Source organism: Pelodiscus sinensis, chromosome 5, assembly GCF_052426305.1.
Source record: "Pelodiscus sinensis isolate ZL-2025 chromosome 5, ASM5242630v1, whole genome shotgun sequence".
NCBI classification, from domain to species: domain Eukaryota; kingdom Metazoa; phylum Chordata; order Testudines; family Trionychidae; genus Pelodiscus; species Pelodiscus sinensis.
The window spans coordinates 31,434,072-31,457,589 of NC_143056.1; the positions used below are offsets into that span (position 1 = coordinate 31,434,072).

At 43.8% G+C, this 23,518-nt stretch overlaps 1 protein-coding gene across 5 annotated transcripts in view; it reads left to right on the forward strand.

Moving 5' to 3' along the window:
- CCDC88C (coiled-coil and HOOK domain protein 88C) overlaps positions 1-23,518 on the forward strand; it is a 141,332-nt gene that overhangs the window by 35,025 nt on the left and 82,789 nt on the right. The window lies entirely within an intron of this gene.

Sequence of the window (23,518 nt, forward strand, 5' to 3'; positions counted from 1 at the left end):
ATAAGCAAAAATTGGGGTAGCTATGAATATCACATTTCCTAATCACTATCTTTGTGTTTAAAAATTATTTCTGCCTGGCGTAGTTGCAAAAATAGCAGTGTTTTTCCGTATTTTAAAACAGATGATAATATTACAGTACCACAATTTACCATGGTGTGGCAAATTGTTTCACTTGTAATGGCAGAATCTGTAGGATGTGTGTGAAATAGAATATGCTGCGAAGCTCACATAGTGTCATGGGGGGTGATATTCACGTTTTATTAGAAGAGTGAGATGAGAGCATTGTTTGTGAGGTAAAGCCACAAGGGAATTATGCAGGTCATCACAAATGATGCTGTACCACAGCAAATTATGTTCTGAACATGCCACATATCTTAAAAATGTCTGAGAGTTTGGGGGGTTTTAATTGGCATTGGGACTACTTATTATTATTTAATCCCCAAGCCTGTGAAGCCAAGTGTCCTCATAACTACACTGGTATTGTCCACTGAAAAGCTGTTAACCTGTCTCTCTCATCAGTATTATAACCATGTGATTTCAGATTTTAAAGATACCAAATGCATTTATATGTATAGAAAACTTTCAGTGCTCCAGGAATGAATCTTGCCCATCCATGGTGTCCCAGGAAGGTGTATACTTGGAAGGGAAATCCATATTTAGGGGAGGAGGAAATATTTCTTTGGTAAGTTAATATGGGGGTGAAAATAGGTGGGGTATATTACAATAGCTGTGAGAAATGAATTAATAGGTTACGGGAAGATGAGGTTGTTAAAGATGCTTGATAAATCAATTTCTGATAGTTCTGTACTTTATCACATAGACAGATATAGTGTGCAGTGTTCCCCCTAATTTTTTCCATCCATATGCAGAATAAATTTTATGTGTTAGTGCACATCCACACATGCCTCATCAGTATAAACACATGCTGCTGGTTATAGGTGCTCTGCTAAACAGCTGGGTGGCATTTGAAACCCTCCTGGATGGTAGTCCAAGCACTCATCTTACAGGGAACATTGGTAGAGTATGTGCATATGATGCCATCCCCTTTCTTGAAAAATTCTCAGCCCCACAAACCCTTACTCATTGTATAGTCTCTGCTTATTTGCTCTGTATGATACTAAGACTAAATTGAGAATAGTATTTCACACTGATGGTTTCTTACATGTAAGGTGTTTATCAATACTGGTTTTGGGTGTATCAGAAATACTTCAGTGGAAAGTGATTCTTCAAGAATACTACATGAGAGTTAATTATTATTATTTATTAAATGACACAAATTCCAACTTATTTTCTCACTAGCACATTTCAGGGTGCTGAGTTTTGCTTCAGTCACACGCATGCACTGTACAAACAGCAGGAAATAATTGCTAACACATGGGTCTGAGTTGAAAGTTTGCGTATTGGTAAAGACTTGTTTTTACTATTACAGCACAAAATTACTGACCCCTCCAAATGCTAATAGTCTGATATCTGGTTATACTCAAGACAATAAATCAGATCTGTAAGCTGCTCATTATTTAGGTTCTTGCCCCTCTCCTTAATAAACCAGGAGGAGATGTCTTGAGATTTTCCCTGTTTAACCAGATGCATGAACAGGATGTTTTGCCATTAACAATGAGGGGAATGGCACCATGTATGTTATGAAGTATTAGTTTTATCATCACCAGTGCATAAGCAAAGTTGCCAGAGTACATCCCTGCTCATTCCAGATGTTTCTTGGACAACCTCCTGTATTTGTCATGTGCTGAACCCATTAAGGAACTTAAAGGGTTAAAGTAATGCAAGGCTGTGCCCTTCTTCTGCTGTCCAACAACTCACTATCTTCTATTTTTACTCCTGGGGAAATTCTGCACCACTGCTGCACAGATGAAAAAATGATCCCTGCAGAATCTCTTGCAGAAAATGGTTTCTGTGGGGAAGCAAAGAGAAGCTGTACAGTGCTCAGTCACCGTTCCCAGTCAGTTCAAATACATCTGTGCGGAAGCTGGGGAGAGGTAAATCATGGGTGAGGGGAGCTCTGCAGATGTCCTCACTTCCCAGGGACCTTAATCCAAGCTGAGAGGCAGGAGAGACGAGGAGGAGGATGGAGACAGAATGCCTCTCCCCCTTTCTTTCATGACACAGGGAAGCCAGGACTGAACCAGATCAAACCCCTAGAAACTTCCCCTGGGTGTAGGAAGCTTTGCACCACAGTAGGATGATCTAGGCATGGAGAGAATAAATCTTGGTGGGGTGGGGGTGAGGCTCGGGATGGGGATCTGGATGCACAAGGGTTTAGTGGACAGGAGGTGCAGCTCCTCATATAGTGACCTATTCTCCCCCTTCTCCTCCCAACCTGTAAGCGCAGCTAGACCCTTCTGTCTCCCCTCATCAGGAGTCCTCTGCATCCAGAGCCCACCCCTGACCAATGTCCCCTCTAATCTTTTCTGTGTGTGGAATAAAATTTTGTTTTGGGCACCAATGCATGTGCAATTGTGCACCACAAAATCTAGCTGAGTGCGCTTTGCTAATCAATGGAGTGGCATTTGGATCTCTCGTGAGCAGTGGCATAAGTTTACAGGGAACACTACTCCCAAGTCCACCGAACCCCTACCCCACTGAGCTTCTCTCCCCCCACATTAGGAGTCCCTTCCCAAACCCCCATCCTACTGAGTCCCAAACAGCTGCTCCCTTATCCCCCTGCCCACCAAGCCCCACTCTCCTAGCCCCCTACCACCGAGTTCTAACACCTTCACCTGGACTCCCCAGAAGAGTCCCACTCCTTTCCACCCAAAACCCCACACTGAACCCTGTACATCCAGATTTCCCCCTGTGGATTTGGGCCACATGGAACCTGATACTCTTGAGGGAATTCTGTGCCAAAAATTGTTTTAAAATTCTACAATATTGTGTATATTTTAATAGTCAAAATCATACAATACGATTACACCATTTTGGATTATTTTGCTAATTTATTTCAAATTACTTGCTGGCAGTTACTGATAATGGTATGATTATATTATGTTGTTTTGACAAATGTGCAGAATTTTGCAGCATTTTCAAATATTGTGCACAGAATTTTTAATTGTTGTAGAATTCCTTCAGGAGGACCATTTGGACTTGATGTAGTCAGAGAACAAGTCTGTCTGCTCCATTAAGAGAGCAGTTGTTTTTTCTGACCAATAAAAGTAGCTTCCCTTGTCTGCCCTGTTCTTTTTTTTCTTCTTCTTCTTAAAGCTTGGCTATTTTTGTTAGCTTATGATATGATGTACAAAAAGCATAAAGCAGTGAATGAAAGAGGAGATGGTAAAAGCAGAGATTTACATGCAGAGGTGGAAGCTGAGGAGCTTTTTCTGTGCCCCTGGTCTTCAGATTGCTTGCATTTAATAGCTGCTGGGGGCTATTCACTTTGGAAATGCTGTCCCTTTTTGTCATGGTAACTTCAAGCTGACAGTTAACACAATGAACAGATGTCAGTGAAAGGTCTCATTGGAGCGAAAGAGGGGAAGCTTCTCTTTCAAGTGCCTTGATGGCAACAAATTACAAAAAAAGAAAAACAAACGAACAAAACTCCAGTGATTTTGTTCTGCTGGCAAAATATCATCGTCTCTTGGTCACACCTGACTCCATGCTTTGAAGAAACACATTGGTGGCAGCAATCTACTTAGTGTCAGTTGCTGATGCCAGTCTTCATCTTTACGTGGTATTGCTCTGGCATGGGTAACTCCCTTCTTCTACAAAGGATGCCATCAAAAAGTATTAGCTTTTTTTAAAACAAGCGAACCATGTTTAAGCTAGAAGTCTTTTGCTGGAATAGCTATATCAGTGCTGTGTGGATACAATTTATACTGGAAAAACTGCACTTTTCCCGGCAAGCTTATTCTAGCCCTCCTAGAGCAAAACGAATTATACCAGTAAAGCGCAAAACTGAATTTAACCTGGGGACTTTTGCCAGAACAGCTGTGTCATTCAGGAATCACAGCCCACTCTAGGCAACATAGTTATCCAAGCAGAAGGCTATAGTGTAGACATGGCTTAAGGGTTAAAAATCCAAAAGGTATAAAGCGAGAGGTTGTGTTTTGAAAGTGTGGAACCTACCTCAGAATTTTATCTCCCTTTTGTGCCCCCTTCCTTTTAGGACTATTAATCAGTTTGTCAGTTGATTCACTCTGGTAGAGTATTAAGATTATGGCATGGCCTGGACACCAGAGTAGAGTTGGTGTAAATTGTTCTAGGATCTTTTCTAAACTTGTTGCAAGCTTCCTGTATACCCTTGGACTAATAATGTCCTGCTTTTGTACTTCATCTTCTCCATCTGAAAAAAAGTCTTTGGAATTCTGTGCAAATTTCTAGCCTGTGACAATTTATTTTCATACTAGCTTTTGCCATGGTGACAGATGGATAGCATTGCTGTGGAGCAGTATTTAGAAGAATCATACGATTTTTGCCTCATGAAGTCTCATTGTTCTCTCAAGAAAAAAAATCATGTGTGTACTTTTGTGGAAGAGGATACATCTTCTGGCTAGTGACCTGCTGGTTGATGATTTCCAAGGTGTCCAAAAACTGATAAATTAGATGAGTACTGACTCTCTGGTGGTCGATTCTGGTAGCAATTCTGTTTGTAACTAATCCAAACGATAAAGGGACACTCTAAATCAACTAGCCCCGAAGTGAATATATGTTAAAAACTTGACTCCATATTGTCAGGTCATCATTCTCCTATTAAAACTTGCCAATAGACTCATAGACTCATAGACTTTAAGGTCAGAAGGGACCATTATGATCATCTAGTCTGACCCCCTGCACAGTGCAGGCCACAGAATCTCACCCACCCCTCTTAGAATAATCCTCTCACCTATGTCTCAGATATTGAAGCCTTCAAATACTTTGAAGGCCCCAACATGCAGAGAGTCCTTCAGCTGTGATCTGTGCCCAATGCTACAGAGGAAGGCGAAAAACCTCCAGGGCCTCTGCCAATCTACCCTGGAGGAAAATTCCTTCCTGACCCCAAATATGGCGATCAGCTAAACCCTGAGCATGTGGGCAAGACTCACCAGCCAGACACCCAGAAAGTTCCCTATAGCAACTCCTATCATCCCTCCATTGACCTATTTCCAACTGGTAATGAATGGTAATGAATAGCCTCCTGTGTTTTGATAAAACCCCAAAAGAATCAAGTGAAATCTTGAAATATCTGTTTTAAAGATTCGGGGGTAGCAGAGTTAGTCTGTACAGGATAAACTTAAAAAACAACAAATAGTCTGGTAGCACTTTAAAGACTAACAAAACATGTAGATATACAGACCACTGGCACCTTCATTGCTTGGTAGGTTGATAATGTCCCAGCCATCCTTATCTTTATTTAATCCATTAGCATAAGTACCAAACTTGTGAATGAATTATAGTTCCAGTCCTTCCCTGTGTATTTGGCTTGTAGCATTGGTCTGTAACAAAACTTGAAGATCTGTTAATGAATGCCCTCGTCAACTGAAGTGTTCCCCAACAGGTTTTTGTATGTTCCCTTTACAGATATCTGATTAGTGTCCATTAATTCTTTCCTGAAGGGACTGTCCAGTTTTTTTCAATATATATTGCAGTGGGGCATTGCTGGCATTTGATGGCATAGATTACATTCCTGGATGTGCAGTTAAATGAACCTCTGATTTGGTGGTTTTTGTGGCTGGCTCCAGTAATGAATTCGTTTGTACTGCCGGTCCCCGACTTACGAACGAGTTACGTTCTAAGCCCTTGGTTGTAACCCAATGTGTTTGTAAATTGGATTACATTCACTGACGTACGTCTACGCTGTTCGTAAGTGTGCATTTCATTGTAACTCTGGTTCCGGCTGCATAGGAGGCTGGTCGTAAATACGAATGGTCGTAAATCGATGTGTTCGTAACTCGGGGACCCGTGCATAGATATGTGGGCAGAGGTGACTTCTGGGCTGATTGCAGGGCTGGGTTCCTGGATGTTTATGATGTAGCTGTGTAGCCTGGTTACTGGAGAGAATTTGTTACAGATTGTGGGGTTGTCTGTAAACAAGAATAGGGTTTGCCCCCAAGGCCTGAGAGATGTTACACCATGTAGTAAATACACAGTAGTAGCAGTTCCCCTGTCACTGGAAACCCACAGCAATGGTGCTGCAGGAACCCTGGCAGTAAACTAATCTCATCTGGTTTATACAAAGCCGTAGCAACTAGTAGTAAAAACATTTTATTTGTTTCCTTTCCAGCTCACTCCCTGTATATCCTGCCACCCGAACTGCTCTCTTTGTCTCTTTGGGGCCTGTTGGTTTCACATCTTTCAGGTTGGCTCTCTGAGCTCAGACCAGTTCCTGAATTCTCATGCACAAAAGTTAGCCTTCTTTCTGGCCTCTCTAAAACTTCATTTCTTCTACAAATCCTGCAGTGATATCTGCAACTTCTCAAGGTTATGCTGTTGCACATATGTAATATTGGTCTGAGTAAGGAGATAAGGTCTTTTCTACAGGGACTCTGTGTGTCTGCCTATTTTTGTAATGCTAGATTCATTTTGCAATCGTTTTATTTATAAAATAAGTTGCACAAACACAAGAAGCTATATACTCTATTGGAAGCTGATGTCAGTTTTAAGCATGGGTTAACTTTATTTTTAACAGTTTCTATTTATTTTTGGGGACAGGAAAGTCAGATGATCACCCATAGATTTTTATTTGTGATATCAGTTTATTTGTAAGCATTTTTTCTGTTTTTATCAATTTAAATTTTAACAGTGATGGGGACAGAAAGTAGACTAATGATAGCAGAAGTTGAGATTCAAAAAGTTTTAAAGCTCCCTAAATGGCACCCTTGCACCAGTTTTTCAAATGCCAGCATTACAGCATGTTTTGTACATATTAACGTGAGAACCTAGTAAGCTTTTAAATGGCATTTTTCTTACTTTGCCTATCTAGATTTCGGTTATCACCAATAGCAATATTCTGTCATTGGTTTTTGTGTGTACAGTGAAATCAGTGTTTACCAACCAGGGATGTGAACATGGTGTTGCTGGGTCCCAACCCTCAGTCTTGCATGGGGAGGTGCAGAAGCTTGGGAGGCAGGAGGGAGGGGTGGCTGCTGTCTCCTGCTTCTGGCCCCGCACAAGGCTGTGGACACCAAGGCCAATGCAGGGTTGGAAGCAGCCTCTGCCCATGTTGTGGGGGCCTCTCCAGCCCAACTGTGATGGGCAGGAGCTGGGGAGGGTGCCAGCCCAGAAGGCTGGTATACTTTCCCTCCATCCTGCCCCCTTTTTAATCAGTTAACCAGTTAAACATTACATTTATCTGGTTAACTAATTAAATGGGATTTTACATCCCTATTACCAGCAATTGCCCATAAACATCTAATCATTCCAAACTTAAAAATGTATACCACTTGCTCTCTTATTTTTAGAGCTCTGCAAATCTGTGTATATCAGTGGAAGCAAATATTTGCAGACTATATGTTTGCAAATCGTGGACTGGATGTGGATACAAATATATCTGCACAGGGCTCTACTTATTTCTCCGGTACTCCTACACTGCCCTCACAATCCTTTTAATCCAGGCTTTCTGACTGGCAGAATTTGTTGCAGTTCTCCACCTCCACCGTGGGTTGGATCATTACATTGTTATTGTTCTGAAGATCTCTGACTTACATTTTCAACATCACTTTGAAACCACGTACTTATCTGATTTATTCTATACATACACTAGATCAGTAGTAACTGCACGATGGTCATATGTCTACTGCTGCTTAGTTCGCAGGGCTCTCTTTTTATAATGCTTTGCACTTCCCTAATGTCATCCAAAAATCGCAAGCAATTTACAAACATTAATGAGTTGACTCTTGTATGGTGAGTATTCGCCTAGTAAACTGAAGCCAATAACCAATGCCTCTTTAACAACTGAGCAGCTATATGTCCAAAATAACCCTGAAGTCATTTTATGTACTTAAGACCACACTTCTTCACATGAGAAATGTGCACTTCATGAGTAGCCCTACTGAAATCAATAGGGCAGCTTGCTGAGTAAGATACTACTCATTATGGGGAGGGGAGACAGCATACAGGAATGGGAGCAGGCAGCACTGGTGAGACGGTGCTCGAGGGAAACTCACTTTTAAGTCAGCAACCCCCAGCACCAGTTCCTGTTCCCCCTCCCCTTGCTGCCTCTCTGAGTACAGGCAGTCCCCGACTTACGCGGATCCGACTTACGTCGGATCCGCACTTACGAACGGGGCTTTCTCGCCCCAGAGGTCGGGGCGAGAAAGCCCCGTTCGTAAGCTGCTCCGGTGCCCCTGGTCTGCTGGAGACCGTCTCCAGCAGACCAGGGGCACCGGGCGGGTTCCCGCGCTTCTGAGGCTTTGCCAGAGCAAAGCCTCAGAGGCGCGGGGAACCGCCGCTGCTGCCGCTTCAGTCTGGGTGCCTGTGGTCTGCTGGGGACGGTCCCCAGCAGACCACAGGCACCCGGACTGAAGCCGCAGCCGCGGGGGGGTCCCGCGCCTCTGAGGCTTTGCCAGAGCTTCATAACTTGACTACTCACTTGCATCCCTACTGTGAGCCCTAGTGCTGCTCCCTGCCTCTGGGTTCTGTTTGGTGGGCCATTGGCTGGTGGATTGAAAGGCTTATTGGGCCGGCTCTGGCCCCCGGGCTGGATCTTGCCTGCCCCTGCAGTGCAGCTTACTGGAAAAATTCTGTCAGCCACCCCCAAAGTCTCCATTGAGCTGCTGTGTTTCTGTGCAGAGGCCTGAGATGTTATGTTACCTGGAGTAGCTGTTGGCCTTCTACTCCTTTCCCTGCTGCCTCTGCCTCTCTCGAGGGAAAGGAGCAGAACTGGAAGCCCCACCTCCCTAACCCCCGGTAACATGGGACAGGGGAGAATGTGCGATGGCATGTGTGTGTGAAGCCATTAAGTGGAACCATACCTGGGATCTCTGGAGTGTAGTGCATGAGTGTCTACTGCTATGGTGTAGGGATGTTAAATTTAGATTAATTGGCTAATCGAATAGTTGATGCAATTTGCATCGACTATTCAATTAGTCGATAAGGGCACCTCTGTCTTCGAAGTGTAGCAGCAGCCTCAGGGCTGTTGCTACACTTCAAAGGCAAAAGCACTGCAGGGAGCCCGAGGTTAGCGGGGGACTCAAACAGTCCCCTACTGGCCTCATGCTCCCTAAAGCGTTTCAAAGAGGCAACACTGCATGGAGCCCAGGGCCAGTGGGGGACTGTTGCTATGCTTCAAAGGCAAAAGCACAGCGGGGAGTGCGAGGCCAGCAGGGATACTGCTTGAGCTGCATGTGGTGCCCAGGGTCTGGCCCCAGGCTCCTTGCGGTCATGCCACTTTGAAGCACCCCATCCTCTCCCCTCCCTACTTGGTGCCTCTTTCTGATGGAGGCACCAAGGTGGGGGAAGCGACTAGTTGACTAGTGTGTCGCCTAGTCGTTCACATCCCTAATGTGGTGTCCAACACACTTGCTACTAGCCACATGTGGCTATTTGGCCAGTTGAGTGTGACTAGTTTGATATAGTGGCTACTGCTTCAGAGCTGATTGGACACCGTAGCTCTAATGCATGTACTAAAAGCGTGCTGGATCTCAGCTAAGGTTGTAGAGCACACTCATTCTTTCTCTATGTAAGGGCATGTCCACACTAGGAAATTATATCGAAATAACAAAATCCAAAATAACTCCCAAAATAATAGAATCAAAATAGCATGTCCCTGCTATGGAAGAGCCTTGAAATTAGTCCAAGGCAGGCTTCATTATTCTGGATACACTACCTTGACTTAGAGCCCCAGGAAACACTCGGTAGTAATTACTTAGAATTACTCTGGGAAGTAGTTACCATATATCAGGGGTCAGTAACCTTTCCAAAGTGGTGTGCCAAGATTTAACTCTTCAGCCCTGGGGCATGCTGCTTTCCTGGGAGGAGGGAAGGGGCTCTTTCTACTGCATGCCCCATGGACCACCTGAGTCAATGCAAACCTTTCCACGGACTACCAGTTGCTAATGGAAACTCACTGTTTATTGCATAATTACGTCCTAGCCATTTTGCTAGTGCTGCAGCTGGGGAGAACGGTTTTTTAAATTATTAAACAGATGAAGCATTTAAACTAACATGAGAGAGTTAATCAAACTTAATTTTAAATAAAGTAAAATATTATGTCCAACGCGAAAGATTTCAGTGTTTTCTTTCTTTATGGCAGGGGTGAGGAACCTCTTTTGGGTTGGGGGGTCATTCACCCACAGAAAAATCAGTTGGGGACCACACAAGTGAGAAGCAAAAAAACTCCTCTAAAAAACCCCAACCCTCACTGATGTGGCCCCCAACTAAGACACCTCACTCTTCTGGCACTCCAGCCCCATGGGGTGAGGGGAAGGGACAGGGAGGACAGATTTACTTTTCTCTTAGGCTCTGGGTGGGAACAAAAATGAGGGGTTCAATGTGTGGGTCAGGGCTGCCAGTGAGTGGGACAGGGATACAGTACAGGGTGAGGAGGGCAAGGTCTGAAAGGGAGTTTGGCAACAGGAGAGGGTGTGAGGTGGGGATATGAGACGGAGTTTGGGGGCAGAAGGAAGGTTGGGTGAGTAATGCAGAAAAGGTGATATAGTGAATGCAGCCAAATAGCTAGTTGGGGAAGGGAGGCAAAGAAGTGGGGAGTAAAGGAAAGTGTAGTTTCTGCAAAACAAAATTGTACCCCTCCTTGCTGCTTCTCTCTGATCCAGCCTCGCTTCCGTCAGCCTCATCATCCGCCCCCAGCCTGATATGCTGCCCCTCAGTGCAATCCCTGCCCCCCATCTTGCCCCCGCATCCTCCTTCACTGCCCCTCCCAAAGCAAGAAGATTGTAGAGGCAGGGTGGGGTGTTGACCCCGTACCTCCGAGGAGCTACACGCTCAGGCTGGCCCGGAACAGCCGCAGGGACGCGCACCCACCTCTCTCACCCTAGCAGGAATCCAGAGCTGTTGCTCCAGCCTGCAGCTGCATGGCCGAGGCTGGCACCACAGCATGAGCTCCCGGCTGCGTGGTGGGGAGAGGTGGGGCTGACCTCCTGCCCTGTGTGCCATGGGAAAGCGGCTCGCATGCCAGGGGCTTCCATATATACTTGTTTGTAAGCTGATTTTTTATGGAAAAAATCCTGCTGTGAAGAGCAGGAGTTGACTTATGAATGGGTTCTTCCTGAGTCTCAGGAAGCAATGTGGGCTGGAGGATGTGCTGGCAGCTGTCACGGAGCCTCTTGGCTCTACTGCAGTTACCACTAGGATCACAATGGCAGGCAGGCAGGGCAGACTGTATGGCTGAGCTACATACAGCCAAGGTTAGAAGATCAGTGGGCAGGGGCCCATTAGCCAATGGGAGCCATGGAAAGCAGCGTGGGGTGAGGGACCTGCAGACATGGATTCTCTCAGCTTCCATTGGCTGGGAACAACAAACAGCATCCAATGGGAGCTGAGAGGCTCTGTGCCTGCAGTTTGCATGTCCTTCAGCCTGCCCTGATGCTGATGAGTTAGGACTGGAAGCCTGTACTCTGGAGTAGGCTTATAAATACTGTATTTTCTGGCGTATAAGACTACTTTTTATACTAAAAAACATCCCCCAAAAATCGGGGGTCGTCTTATACGCTGGGTATAAACATACAGGCAGTCCCCGACTTGCAGGTACGAACGGGGCTTTTCTCGCCCCGGAGGACACGGACTGTGGGACCTCGCGGTCCCGCTGCCCGTGTACTCCGGGGCGAGAAATGCTGCTCCGCGTCTCCCTGGTCTGCAGACCAGGAAGATGTGGAGCAAAGCCGCGGAGGGGCCCCGCTGCCCGAGCCCCTTCGCGGCTTTGCAAAGCCTCGGGGGAAGCCAGCAGCGGGACAGCCCAGACGCGCCACGGCTGTCCCGCTGCCGGCGTCCTCAGAGGCTTTTCTCCCGGTGTCTCTGGTCTGCTGGAGACGGTCCCCAGCAGACCAGGGGCACTGCGAGCAAAGCCGAAGCGGAGGCGGGGTGCCGCGCCTCTGAGGCTTTGCCAGAGGCTTTGTCCGCCGCCGCTTCGGCTTTGCTCCCGGTGCCCCTGGTCTGCTGGGGACCGTCTCCAGCAGACCAGGGACACCGGGAGCAAAGCCGGGGAGGCGGAGGGGTCCTGCGCCTCTGAGGCTTTGCTCTGGCAAAGCCTCAGAGGCGCGGGACCCCGCCGCGGCTGTGGCTTTGCTCCCGGTGTTCCTGGTCTGCTGGAGACGGTCCCCAGCAGACCAGGGACACGGGGAGCAAAGCCGCAGCAGCGGCGGGGTCCTGCGCCTCTGCGGCTTTGCCAGAGCAAAGCCTCAGAGGCGTGGCACCCCGATGCCGCTGCAGCTTTGCTTCCCGTGTCCCTGGTCTGCTGGGGGGGGGCGCAGCTAGTGCGCCCCCCCCCAGCAGACCACGCTTTTGTTGTGGACCCTGGGGCAGAGCAGCTGGGGTGCTGCCGGTTGGCCTCTTAAGGGGGGGTAGTCTTATACGGCGAGTATAGGCGAAAACCTGTTTTAACTAGAAAATTAGGGGGTCGTCTTATACGCCCAGTTGCCTTGTACGCCGGAAAATACGGTAGGTCAGTGACATTTTTCTCTGTACATTTGGGGGATCAGCTTATAAATTAATGGATTTATGTTCGAGTATATACAGTATTCCAAAATAGCTGCACCAGAGCGTCCATGCTAATGCTATTTCGAAATAACTATTTCCAAAAAAAAGTTATTCCCTGAGAAAAGCAAGAGTACAGATTTCTATATAGCCAGCCTGTAATTTCGAAATAACGGCCCTGGAAATGTGGACTCTCCACTTATTATTTCAAAATAAGGGGGGTTATTTCTAAATAACTTCCTAATGTAGACCAGGGCTAAATGGTCTAAATGCCATTACATGGGACAGTGAACCACACCCAGAAGGTGTGTGGGTTACACGTGCACATGAACTATGTTCAATCTGAATGGAAAGAATGATTTTTGTTTAAGTAGGTGTTTACTGCTGAGTTATACTGAGGTTTTTAAACTATTTTAATTCTGTTTTGGTGACTTATATTTCTTTTCAGCATGTGTTGGGTTAAATCATTATGGGCCCTGGAGACCACCACAGACTACTGAATGTATGTTGAACAGATGGATTGCATTATAGCTGGTTACATCTGTAATTTTAAAGTGACAGCCCTTTAACACAAAACAGTTTGTTATTCTTTGCTACTGCAGAAACCATCCCTGGACAATTTGGAAGCAAAATTAAATAAAAGTCTAGAGTAATTTATCTGGATATTGTTAAAGCATGTGTAGTCACTTGTATGGACTTTGAAGGGAGTGGAGGATAAATCAATAAGCTTTTTATTTCCAACTAGTGGTTAAATTAGTAAAATGTGCTCCTGGCAATAAAACCTGGAGGACACAGACTTGGACAATTGGATTTTCCTTTTCAGGGTCAAATCAATAGTACCACTAGAACCCAACTGCAGGACTGCATATCATATGGTAATAAGCAATTGACATTTTTGAGTCAGGGAGGCGATGGAATAAGGTTTGTGGAATACTGAGTTACTATGTAGAAGTAATCTTAAAATGTGCTTACCATGTTTTGTGAAGCCTTGTCTTACCCTGCTAGGCACAGTAGTTTTTGTGTGTAGTTTGATATAGCTTTTTCTGTGCTTATTATTTAGTGGTATGTAAATTGCAGGGAGGCGCTTTTTAAATGGAATGAATTCAAAAGTCAGAGAATGCAATATATTGTGCCATATTTAAAAAATATTTCAGTAGCCCCTTACATACACCAAGAAGTCAATCTTGATCAGAACATCTGTAACATGACTACCACATTATGAAATCAGTTATTTCCATTGATGAGACCTCATTATTATTAATACTACTACTACTAATAATAATAATAAATGTGGTACCTTCAGGAATAATCCAGTAATGCAGTATATCTCTCTTTATAATCCTAGGAGTGTGTTTTCATTTTCATTGATCACATTTGCTTGTTGCACTTTGTAGATGATAAACTAACCAGGGCCAGGGTTGTTTTTAATGTGTTATTACAGCATATAGTATGTTAGGGCTCAGCTCCTGACTGCGACTTCTGTGCTCCCTTAATACAAATAACAATAATAAAACTGATAATTGGTAATGGTATTTGACCAGTAATGTGTCATTGAATGAGTGGAGGATGGCTTTATGGAGATACTTTTTATGGTGCCAGTTGCCAGTTATCTGTGGAATAGCCCTCTGTATGCCGCTGAGACCCGGTTAAACTTTTTAGTAGAATGTTACTCATGCTGCTTCTATGTTGGATTTCTTTTTTCTATCGTTTGGCTGCTACTGTAGTTGTCTGTACCCCACATACACATAGTATAGTTAAGATGAGATAGAATTCCTTCACTTTGCCCTCCTGCTGAAATTCTAGCCTATGATTGTCACAGCTGATTATCCTCAAAGGATGAAGCAACAGTTATTTTGTAGTCTTTTAGTTTCCACTTAATGGGGTTTTGGAAGTGTTCTTTCTAAGTTTCTGGTTTTCAAAAATTACCCCTAGAACACTTCTACTCCTATTGTCCCTCTAAAATAAATAAATAAATAAATAAATATATTATATTTATTATATTTGCAGAAGTAAGCAGAGTTCTTAATCAAATAGTTTGTCATGTTTATAATGTGTTGCTTGGCGAACAAGTATTTTAGTTGTACAAGAATTATATTCAGGTATGTGTAAATTGTAAGTTGTGTATGTAGAAATTTTGATAGATCTGTTTGTATTTAATTGCATTGACATTTCCAGCAATAATTTTATTTGGTCTTGCCTAACCTTTAAAAGATCACTGTCACATTGGTTTACAACATTGTATGTTTACTGTATTTACTCATGTAACTTATAACCCATTGACTCGTTAGAAATGAAATAATTTTAAAAATTCAATTTACTTGTCAGTTTTTAATTTTTATCCCAGATGAAATTTTCTTTCTGGTTCTTGTTTATGCAGCCCGCAATCAACAGGTTACTACTTTAAAAATAACTGGTTTTACTGACATGTAAAAACAAAATTGAAAACATTTGGCTTTATCTTAGGCTTAATATAATTAATTTTGCAGAAAAACCTATTTTTCTGAATGTTCTTAAGCAAATTAGAAATTGCTCTGAATCAAAAACACCTTGAATCCAATCACTTCTTTGACTTTGAGGCCTTTCTCTAGTATGGATGTTAAATTTAGATTAATTAACTCATCGAATAGGCAATGGGATTTCCATCAACTATTTGATCAGTCTATAAGGGTGTCTCCACCTCTGAACTGTAGTAAGAGCCCTACTGGGCTCTTGCTACAGTTCGAAAGTGGAAGACCTGCAGGGAGCGCAGGGCCAATGGGAGAATCCCGCTGACCCCACACTCCCTTTAGTGCGTCAGCCTTTAAAATGTACAAGAGCCTGGTGGGGCTCTTGTACATTTCAGAGCAGAATCGCAGCAGAAGTGGCACAAGTGGAGACTTCTTCAGTCCCTGCTCATGCCATTTTCCGCCATGCCTCTACCTCCTCTGCCCCCCATGGAGACAGTGCTGTGGGGAACTGGCTTTTAAGCCAGCTCCCATCAGCACCAGCTCCTACTCCCCTCCCCCCTTGCTTCTTCTCTCTGATAGAGACAGCAAAGGGGGGTGAAGTGACTAATCGCATCACTAGTCAACTATCCAATAAGCTTATGCTGACCAATCATTTACATCCCTGCTTTTTAGTACTCAGTGTAATTTTTGTCCTATGGGTGCCCCTTTCTGAGATAGCTAGGTATAATGAATGACCCCATAAGTTTCTATCATGATCCAGAGTTGCCAATACTGGTATAAATTATCAGAGTTTTACTGACATCAGTGAAGCTCTGACAATTTATGCCAGCTGAGGATCTGACCCACAGTGTAATGCTTATTTCAGTGAGTAGTCCCACTCTAAGTGATGATGTTTCCAAGTGTCAGGCTCATAGTGTTATTTTTCTGGAACAAAAAGTCAAAGGTGGTGGGGAAGGAGTGAAACATTGATTATAGTGTATCATTAAGAACTCAGAGAAATTCAAAATAAGGCTTAATACTTCAGTTAGGCCCCATCAAGTGGATGGGGGTGTGTTTATGTTGCTGTGAGTCAATAGTGTTATCTTCGTGGTGGATGATATTTTTCATGGTAACAATGAGGCTACGTCTACACGGCACAGCCATTTTGGGGTACCTCTGAAATATAATGGGCTCACTGTTCCAATGTCCCTCTAAACCTCATTGCACAAGGGATAAGGGAAGTTTTGGAATAGCGCCTTATTTTGAAATAACATCAAATAAGCTTATTTCAAGGTAAGGGTACTCTATAGATTCACCCTGAGTTAATAGGAGAGGGCCATTTGGGTTTCAGTCAGTTAGGTAATTAGTTTTTTCTAGTTACATAGTATTCTTAAGTGTACTTATCTGACTTGGGCTTTGAATGGCAGTGGTCAACTTAGATAATTTATTTAGTGCCTATGTGCTTTTTTTTTTATTTGGGTGAAGGTTCAATCTGCAGGAGAAGCTAATGGTGGAATTTACATTAACACTATATTGTGATGTAGAGAAAAGTTTCTGGACACATCATGTAGTTGTCTTCAAAAATCTTGTAGACGGACAGGCTGAGGTGGTAATGATCCTAATTAGGCTTGAGGCTGAATCAGGGCTGATGTTCAGTTGGGGTTTGAATTTTCATGTTACCTAAATTTCTCTCGTTTACTGGGCGTTTTAAGTTCTGTTGACCAGACCAGACAAGCAGAAAACCCCAAAGCCCAACTTTGGAACTGGTAAACAGAAAAATACTCCTGTTCAGGACTTTACTTCTGTTCCGTTATTAAAAAAAAAGAAAAAAAAAAGAAAAAAATGTATCCATAATCTGATAGGCTCCTTTGATGAGTGTCTGAACCAATCTCAGAACCCCATTATAAAGCAAAGGATTATCCAATCAAACAAAAAAAAGTTGTTTTTATTTTACCAAGAGAGACTCTCAGGCAGAAGCTGCATCTTCCCAGGTCTATCTCCACTGTGTAAATCCTGGTTTTGCATACTTACTAGCATGCATGCTTTGCTTAGAGCTGGGGTCACAATGTCATGAGCTTTGTTATAAACTTAAGAGCTGCTCTCCTGAAGTTACTTGCTCTTCATTCTGGGATTACCATGAGAAACTACTTTTTCCAGCAACCTTCCTTCACTAAATCACAGGGATGTCAGCTAGAAACCACCCTGAATAGGCTTCCTCCCTCACTGCTGAGAGGACAGAAATCTAGCCCACTCTCCAGCCCTGAGCTCCTTGGCTGGAGCCATCTGCACATGATTGCCCAACTGCCATTTCTCCCACTGCTGATGTACAGGCATTAAGAGTCTAACCAGGAGCAGGGTTGTGCTGGCCCAAGAAAGTTCCTGTAAATCTGAGGCAGTGGTGCAGGAAAACTTTTAATAGTGCGGATCCTGAAAGCCAGACTCCTTACCACGTTAATTCTCCCCATCCACCATGGAACTGGGGACAGGTACTGGGCTAGGATGGGAGCCAGGATTCTAGGTTGGGAGCTGGCAGAGGAGCCCTGACTAAAATCTGGGGCTGCTGCAGGACACCTGTGGCTCCTACACATATAGTAAAAGGATCTATCTAGCCCCATGGTGTCCAACACGCTAGCCACATGTGGCTATTTGGCCTATTTTTGTGTGGCTAATTAGCTTGAACAATGTGACTATTTGGCCAGTTGAGTGTGGCTAGTTTGCTGTAGTGGCTACTGCTTCAGAACTGGTTGGACACCACATATCTTACCTGTTGCTACATAAAATTGTAATATATGACCATGCACAAGAATCATACTTTTCATTTTTTAAATATTTTTGGCCCTAGTGGTTTCAGAGAGGAGCTTAGAACATGATGTGAAAGTACAGTGAATGCTCAGAAACCAGAAGGCAAATAAACAGCAGTTAATAACATTTATTATTTTAACCCTTCCCCCCCGGTGATTCCTAAGCCACTCTTATGATTTTGGGGTGCTGACTCATGCTTTATCAATTAATAGAAATAGACCCAACCTGCAATTTGGATCTGGAGCCAAACCTCCTTAAAGTTTGAGATGTTTAACTGGTTGGGCAGGGCTTTGTTCAAGTCAATTTCTGATAACTATGGCTATGGGACAGCTTTGATCTTTGAAGTTCAACATGGTACCTGCCAATACCAAAAAAGGATCCTAGATTTCAGAAAATACATCATGATGATCCTATCTTGGGAGAGGTTGCTTTCCAAAATCACCTTGTTCTCATTGGACACTAAGTCAGAGCTGTTTAAATAGGATCTGGTGGTTTCCTGTATCAAAATTGCCTTTTTCATGGGAATTTCATTAGGAAGAAACATGGAAAACTGTAATCTCTATGAAATGATTTATGACTTGAAGTTAATTGCCACTTGGTATGTTAATGGCCTCAGGTGTAAAGCTGACAGCATTACCCCTAATTGTTCTAATAGGTTATAGTTAAGGGAGATTGGTACCATATGTTGATGCTTTTACCTTTTATTGTTTTGATCAAGTGTTAGTCTGACTGTTAAAATAATTAACTGGATCTCTCCTAGGAAAAATGAGCATTTATTGTATACAGGCCCTCCTTGTTGCTCTGAAGAACACCACCATTTCTGAAAAGTGTAGTTTCTTTATTTTGCTGTTCTTTTTAGTGACTCTCTTCTCATATTGGCTACCATACACAGTGTAACATGTTTGGGGTGGGATGGGGTATTGGAGTTTTTTAGACTTTAGTGTTTCAAAATCCATATTCAACTGCAAGCACTTGACAATCAGCAGATTGTAATACTTGTCTAAGGCTTTGTTTATGGTTGCAGTGTTGTGTTAGGTACATACAGACCCATACGCAGGAATTCCTGGGACAGGAGGTGGTGCTTTTTTTTGTAAATGTGGACCGCAATTTTTTTAAATATAAAGGAGCTTTTAAAATAGTCATGAAATGAGTGTGCATAAGAGAGGTTAATGAAAAATGAAAGTGGAAACTGTGATTGGTAAAATTATTTTCTTATAACGTACTAAACAATTATACAGTAATAAAGGATTTATAGAAACTATCTTCTGGGATCATAGTGGATAGTTAGGCCTCCATGGCCCCCTGCTCCCTCAGCATCCTGCTCTACCTGGTAGGCAAGGCCAGCATTGGGTGAATGTAGGCAGAGCCGAAGCTGCTCCTTGCAGGTGGAGGGGCCCGTTCCTGCGGCTCTACCAGAATGCCACCAGCCCTGTCCGCCCATTCCCCCACAACACAGTGCTCTCCTACCCCCTAACACCGTGGTTCTCAAACTTTTTGGCCCATGGCCCACCTAGAGTTGCTAGGTGTCCAGTTTTTTGTGCCATCTGTCTGGTAGAAAAATTAAGAAAATACTGGACATGTGCAATGTCCGGTATTTTCTGAATTTCTGGCTGGGTGCCGGAGAGAAGTCTGGTGGGGGCGGGGAAGCTACTGGGAGGTGGGGCTATGATTGGTGCTGGGAGCACTGTGGTCACGTGCAAAAGCCGGGCGGAGCAGGGCTGGGGCAGTGGCTGGCACTCGCTTGGCTTCTGCACACAACCAGAGTCTCCCAGCGCCAATCGCGGCCCCGCCTCCCAGCTGGGAGCCTCAGGTTGCGTGCAGAAGCTGGGCAGGGAGAGCAGCTACCAGCCACTCCTCCTGCCCCACTTCTACTAGCAACTCGAGGCAGTGCCTGCTGGGGGCATGGCCTGTTGGACTCCAGCTGGGGCCAGTGGATTCCTTCCCTTCCCCTCCCCCCCCCCCGCGCTAGTTCTGCTTCCTGCTCCCCTTCCTCCGGCCCCCCCCACCCGTCCAGCCCCTCCGGCCCCCGATCCCTCCCCCCCTACCAGCCCCACCTCCTGCCTCCCTTCCTCAGCCAACCCTGCCTCCCTCCCGGCCGGTCCCTCCCACCCACGATCAAGTGTGTCCGGTTTTTTTTGGGGGGGGGGGGTCTACCTGGTAACCCTCGGACCACCTGGTTCAATGCAAACCTTTCCATGGACTTCCAGTTGCTAATGAAAACTCACTATTAATTATATAATTACACTTGAGCCATTTTGCTCAAAGTGTAATTATATAATTATAATTGTAATTATATAATTATATAGAACTGGGACTCTGCAGCGAGGAAGAACGGTTTAATTTAACCAGTAAGAAAGGAAATATTAATTTAAATGTATTAAACAGACTAAGCGCTTTAACTTTCTCACTTTAGTTTCAGGCTTAGTTTTAAATAAAGTAAAATATTAATTCATGTCCAACACAAAAGGTTCCCATGTTTTCTCCTGCCTCTCTTTCTTTATGGTGGAGAAACTTTTTTGGGTTAGGGACCAGTGACCCACGGAAAAGTCAGTTGAGAACCACACAAGTGAGAAGCAAAAAAACCCTCCAAAAATCCCCAACCCTCATTGATGATGTGGCTTCCAATTGAGACACTTCACTCAGAACAGGGCTGCCTGAGAGAGGAATGGGGGTACGGGATCTGAGCAAGAGGTGGGATGTAGGGGCGGGAGGGTGTAAGGTCTGTATAAGAGGAAGGGTACAGGAGCAGGCCTCGAAGTAGGGTGTTTGGCCGGGGGAGGAGGTAAGAGTAAGGGAAGGTTCAGTGTGTGGCCAGGAGGGAGGGTGCAAGAGCAGGGGGGGTAGGATGCCTGGCCAGGGTGGGAGGTGTCTGGCTGGGTGGAGGGTGCAGGAGCAGGCTGGGGATGTAGGTTCTTTTCTCCCACAAACTTTTCATTAGCTTTAAAGAATACACGTCTTTTGTTAGGAATTTGCAGGTCTTTCATTTGGTAGGAAGACGAGTCTTACTTGTAAATACAGTAGAGTTGATTTGCAAAACACCACCTCTGTAAACACTACAGCTCATTTTTAGGGTCATGTCAGATTTTTAGGGTCATATTTTATAAAACTTTTTTTTTCAAAACTTTTGGCTAATAGAAATGTTTCTGTGATTTTAACAATTCCAAAAGAAAAAGAAATGCCTTTAGTCAAACATTTTCCTTCAGTGACATTCAAATAATGCATCGCTGAAGATCTGCTGAGTTTGGCTGGATGGATTTTCATTGTCCAACCTGAGAGAAAATGCCAGAACTAAGCAAATAAGAGAAATATTGATGTTTAGGTAGAATTTTAAGAATTCCATGATCTTGTTAGAAGGAGGCAGTGTTGTCTAACAAATGGAGCATAGAACTGGGACTCTGATTATATTCCTAGCTGTGTAATTAGCTTATTGTGTGACTTTGGTAAGCCATTTCACTTTTGTGCCTCAGTTTCCCTGACTGTAAAAGGTGGACATTGACACTGATGACTTCAAATTTACTGATGAAAAGCAGTATATAAGAATCTTACAATGTATTGTATACGAGTATTATTATTAATAACCTAAGGTGATACTAGTAGTGAAGGTAAAGATAGTTATTCTTTAGCTTAAAACCAGGTTAAAGAGAATTAGGTACAATCTCTTGCATCTAACGGAATCTTTTAATCTGAATTGGAAAATCATGGTTTGATGTGATATTCATGTTTTGGGCCCGTTTCTCATATTAGTACAAGAAAACACTTCAGAGACTCAAACCATACCACTAGAAGGGAAGCTAGTCAATTACACTGGCTGGACTAATCAAGCAATAATTTTCAGAGGGAGTGTGTGGGAATTCTGACTACATAAAGTTTAGCCCCAGTGCCTTTTGTCTCTGCTGGTTAAATAGCAAGGGATCTGATGATTAGACAAAGACAACAAGAATTCTTCATGCATTCCTGCCTCAGTGCCCCTCCATGTGCTGGAGGACTGAAAACAAAATTCTCTTTTGCCAAGGAGCTCAGTAGTGAGAGACAAATTCATTAACAGAACTGTCAAAATTTGCTTCTGCCAAAGAAGAAAATTCACTGTGGAACTGATCAGCAGAGTATCAAATTCCAGCCATGTGCTATGAAATCTAATGTGTTTTGCACCTATTTGACAATAAGTGAAAACAAACTTTTGTCTTGAAAATATGTTTACTATACAACTTTGGGATAATGCAGGCAGGTGGCTCCTCCAGTCTGGCCCTCTGTGGGCAGGGACTGCTCCAGCCAGCCAGGGATGCTGGGTTGCACTGTGGGCAGGAGGTTGCTCTGTCTGGGCCAGGGTGTCAATTAATCAGTTACTAGAGAAGCATGCCTGTAAGGCTAATGCTTTCCAGGTAACCAGTTAGCCTTTTACGTTTCTACCCCATATTTTCACATCTTTTCAGCAGGAGAACACTCGTGCCAACAAAGCACTGTTTACACTAGTACTTGCCATGGCAAAGCTTTTGTCCTTTGGAAGGGGAGTTAAGCACCTGTGAGTGACAGAAGCTTTGTCACTCATTTGTCAGTGTAGACAAAACCCCAGAGTTAGGTTACATTACTCTTTCCTAACATCACCAAAGATATCAGCTGTGGCATTAACACATTTCTGCTTTATGCCTACTAAGTATTGCTTTAAGTATGTGTTGTTTATTTAAATTGGGAGCAGAGAAAAAATGGAACATTGCACCCAAAATGGTTTCAAAAATCCCTTCCAATTCCTCTCTAGATGCTGCTGGATCCTTATGCATTCAGATTCAGTTTCCTTTTATAATGGTTCTCTAAGTGCAGAAATAACAATCCAGGGAAAGTGTTTGGATTAGGTGGTGACTGTTTCTAGAAATGTGAGTGTATATATAGATAAATAGAGAGGGAGATGCACACACATGTGCTTATTTATAGTCTTTGCTATGGCTCTGACTCCCATAATATCTGAGTGCCTCACGTGCACTCAGGATGGGAAATGGAGGTAGACAGGTTAACGTTAAGGCATGTGTCAAAGGGGAGGGAGAGCTGGGTAAAGAACCTGTATCCCCTGAATCCCAGTCTAGTGCATGAACCCACAAAATGATCTCTCTATTCAGATGAGGAGAGAGACAGAAATAGTGGTGTTATTCATCCCAGCAAGTGCTAATTACTTTCATTCTAAGCCACAAAATATTTATTAATCACATGGTTTGCAGTTTATCCTATAAATGTCATCTCTGTGGTGTACTTATCATGCACCTTTGACCACTGCACATGTCCTCTGGCTACCTATCCATCTCCTCATGGCCCATTCTGGTATTCTAAGGCTCTGCTCAGCTTCAAACAGCTGATATTTTTTGAAAAATGAAACCTGCCAAAGTTACATGACCACCTGTTCTCCATCTATTGTGGAGAGTTCCCACACACCCACCAAAATTACAGTTGCACTTGTCCAAGACCCATGGTGGGAAAGATTAGTATTTAGGAAGGTGTCTGCTCTGCTCTACCTAAAAGGTCACAGCTTTTCAGTCCAGTTTCTCACAGCAGTGCAGGAGATCACTTTGGTAACTTTCTTTTCTCCTCACATCTCCCCCATTCATCCTGAAAATGTCAGACCCATGTAATAATTTAACCAATTATTTGAATTATACAGCCATACTAGAATGGCTTACATAACTTTGGCCAACATGCTATAGCTGTAAGTCCAGAAATCTGGCAGTAAC